The sequence below is a fragment of the Odocoileus virginianus genome, chromosome 31, assembly GCF_023699985.2.
Source record: "Odocoileus virginianus isolate 20LAN1187 ecotype Illinois chromosome 31, Ovbor_1.2, whole genome shotgun sequence".
Taxonomy (NCBI): domain Eukaryota; kingdom Metazoa; phylum Chordata; class Mammalia; order Artiodactyla; family Cervidae; genus Odocoileus; species Odocoileus virginianus.
In genome coordinates this window covers 34,408,694-34,412,631 of record NC_069704.1, presented here as the reverse complement: position 1 = coordinate 34,412,631, position 3,938 = coordinate 34,408,694, and the positions used below count along the sequence as shown (strand labels likewise).

Genomic DNA, 3,938 nt, shown 5'->3' with positions numbered 1-3,938 from the left:
AGCTGATTTAATTCCCTTTGTATGGGAATTACTTTTTGTTTCTTTACATGTCATATAATTTTGGTTAACAACTGGACATTTAAAATAATATAATAATACAACTTTAAAATTCAGATTCTCCTCCTCCCCAGAGTCTGTTGTTGTTGCTATTTATAATTCTTGTTGGTGTTTATTGTTTAGTGACTTCTATGAAATAATTTTTTAAATTCTGTATTCTTTATCATTTGCTGCTGCTGAAATCTCTGCTCAGTTAGTTTAGTGGTTAGCCGATGACCTTACAGAATGTTTCCCAAATGTCTGGAGCCGTTACATTCTCCAGAGGACTCCCTGTGTGTGTTGAAGCATGCCTTCAATATTCAGTCAGGTAGGTAACTTTGCCTTAGCTTTTACTTCATAGTTTCACAGAGCCTCAAGGTCTGTATTATGGGCCTTCTCAGGTATTTTTTGAGTATTAACATAGCTTTGCACATGTACATCTCTCCCCTTTTGAGCTTTTTGGTTAGTGTATTATTTGTGTCAGCTGTTCTCCACTGCCTCAAGAAGCTTTACTGTAAAAATATTAACCAAATGCTCTCTCAGGAGATGCTTTTGGTACCCAAGTTTGAATGAGGCCAAATAAAAACAAAACTTTTGATTGAGGTCTTACAGGGAATCACTGGATAGGTGAAATAATGACAATTCTTTGGTAATGAACTCCTGTCTGCTCTTTCTAGTATCAGGAATGTGGACTGTTATTTTCCAGGTGATCACTAGGCTGGGAGTGGGGAATTAGACTTGGGTAGGTTAAAAAACACTACAAAGCTCACTGTTCCTATAGAGTTTCAGCTGTTTTGTTTTGTATAAATGTGTCCAGGGTTGCTTCAAGTTAGAGTTCTGAAAAAGTTGATTGTGACAGTTATTGCCAGTTTTTTCCCTTGCCTTGATGGAGGGGCACATTTGAAGGTCTTTACTCTGTCATTTTCACTCATACATCTTGGAAAATCAAGTTATGAAAATCTTCAAATGTGGAACAAACTATTTCCCTCAAAATGCCAGATACTAAGATGTTACTAGCATGAGATGGCATTTTGAAAGCACATCTACATGTTGATAACTCCATGAATGTTAACTGATGTTTTACTCCCAAAAGTCTCATAATCAAGTAAGTTGTATAACACTAGGTTGGACAATATTTAGTAAATATCCTCACTGTAGAACATCTCAGGGATATACAAGTCATTTATCATAAATCTCTATGCAGAAGATAATGTGCTACATTTTTTGAATGTGCTTAAAAATAAAGTATTTTCCCCACAGGTGGTTGTGGGACTAGAGTTCCAGAGAAGAATTAAAACACACTGTCTGAGATGTTGTTCCTGTCCTCTAAGATTCTGTAGTCTAGATTTGTATCATTTACTATCACAGGCAGGCTTTCCAAGTGGCTCAGTGATAAAGAAACTGCCTGCTAATGCAGGAGCTGCAGGAGACACAGGTTTGATCCCTGGGTTGGGAACATCCCCTGGGAGAGGAAATGGCAACCACTCCAAAATTCTTGCCAGGATAATGCCATGGACAGAAGGATCCTGGTGAGTACAGTCCATAGGGTCGCAAAGAGTCAGATGCGATAAGAGTGACTGAGCATGCAATATCACAGGCATTAGCCATATATGGCTCTTAATCACTTAAAATATGGCTGGTCTGAATTAAAATGTGCTGTAAGTATAAAATACTGGATTTTAAAGACAGAATAAAAATATTATAATTGATTATGTGCTTATATAATATTTTGAATATATTTACTTAAAATTAATGTTAAATTATTTTACCTATTTAGTTATACTTTTTTAATGCAGCTACTAGAAAATTAAAAATTATACATGTGAATTGGCTTCTAAATCTGTTGGAAAGCATCTAGACCCTTCCTGGAAATATGTCATTATCTGAAACCAGTTTATAAATCTTTTTCTAACTTATATGCAGAGTACATCATGAGAAACGCTGGGCCGGAAGAAGCACAAGCTGGAATCAAGATTGGTGGGAGAAATATCAGTAAGCTCAGATATGCAGATGACACCACCCTTATGGCAGAAAGTGAAGAAGGACTAAAGAGCCTCTTGATGAAAGTGAAAGAGTAGAGCGAAAAAGTTGGCTTAAAGCTCAACATTCAGAAAACTAAGATCATGGCATCCGGTCCTATCTGGCAAATAGATGGGGAAACAGTGGAAACAGTGGCTGACTTTATTTTCCTGGGCTCCAAAATCACTGCAGATGGTGACTGCAGCCATGAAATTAAAAGACGCTTACTCCTTGGAAGGAAAGTTATGACCAACCTAGACAGCATAATAAAAAACAGAGACATTACTTTGTCAAAAAAGGTTCGTCTAGTCAAGGCTGTGGTTTTTCCAGTGATCATGTGTGGATGGATGTGATAGTTGGACTATAAAGAAAGCTGAGTGCAGAAGAATTGATGTTTTTGAACTGTAGTGTTGGAGAAGACTCTTGAGAGTTCCTTGGACTGCAAAGAGATCCAAACAGTCCATCCTGAAGGAGATCAGTCCTGGGTGTTCATTGGAAGGACTGATGTTGAAGCTGAAACTCCAATACTTTGGCCACCTGATGCGAAGTGTTGACTCATTAGAAAAGACCCTGATGCTGGGAAAGATTGAGGGCAGGAGGAGAAGGGGACGACAGAGGGTGAGATGGTTGGATGGCACTACCGACTCACTGGACATGGGTTTGGGTGGACTCCGGGAGTTGGTGATGGACAGGGACGCCTGGCATGCTGGAGTTCATAGGGTCGCAGAGTCAGACACGACTGAGTGACTGAACTGAACTTATCAGTCTGGGAAGTTACAGGTTTATTTTAGCTGTTAAAGTTAGATATGGACAGTATAAAAGAAAAATAGTGAGTCATTATATTTCCTTATTACTGAGATTTCTTTTTAAAGAATCCTGATAATTAATGTGACCAAAACATAATAAAAGTACTTGAAAAGGAAAGTCTGGGTACTGTATCACTCCCATCTGGGGCTGGCACTTCTAAACATTAAATGGGTTAATTATAATTGATTATACATTGCTGTTTGAACAAGGGTTCTTGCTAATAAACATTATTTACAAGAATGACATGCACCCTGACAATGATAACTCCCCAATTGCTTATTACATTATACATTTGACTTTACTTAACATTTTAGTGGAGGTAGTCCCATGCCCAAGCATAAGTGAGAATCTTCCTCATGGGTAAATATAGGGCCCTTTCAAATGACTGAAGCAGCCTCACTGGAAGAGTGGTCTGTTATTTCCAGTACCATGGGGAAGGGAGATTATGATTTGAGAGTTTAGAAGGAAATGCTGACTCTGGGGGAAAAGTCAACGACGGTTCAGGAACCGGGAGTTGACAGGTGTCAGAAGCAGCTGGAATCAATCGGCCAATACCCTGTGAGGTACCTGTGCAGGGGAACTGGGATCCCAGTCTTGGGACATGCTGCAGTGAACTGAGGTACTGAGAACTGAAAGAACCCAGCTGGCTTCACTGGAGTTCTAGCTCCAGAAGCATCACTGCACCAGGGGCCCCTGGAATCTACTGAACCACGAAGGATGAGTCTTCAGCATCTCCCCTTGTGGCAGCGGGAAGCAAAGACAGTGGTGGACTCACGAGCTTCTAGTCTCTTCACTTGGGTGAAGATGGATGGACCCTCCCTCCTTTTTTGACTATAAGCCTCTAGGGCCCCTGTATAATTTAGCGAAGAGGCAGACTAAAGAGAAAGAAAATAGATTTCCTATAAATGAGGCAGGAATTGCTTAAGTGAACAATTACTTAGAAAAGTAAATAAGTACTACCATGTTTTAATTCCTCATTTGTATAGTAGTTCATACCAGGCTATATACAATATGTCATTTGTATATATCCTGCTTGGTAAACAACTTTCCCCTCAGTTGATTGGATAAATCTCCAT

At 39.3% G+C, this 3,938-nt stretch overlaps 1 long non-coding RNA gene across 1 annotated transcript; it reads left to right on the top strand.

Annotated features, from left to right (window-relative positions):
- The first annotated feature begins 264 nt into the window (after positions 1 to 264).
- LOC139032365 (uncharacterized) lies at positions 265 to 2,979 on the top strand. Its single transcript, XR_011484876.1, has 2 exons — positions 265 to 364; positions 1,960 to 2,979. It is a non-coding gene; the product is annotated as an uncharacterized lncRNA (long non-coding RNA).
- The last annotated feature ends 959 nt before the right edge of the window (positions 2,980 to 3,938 follow it).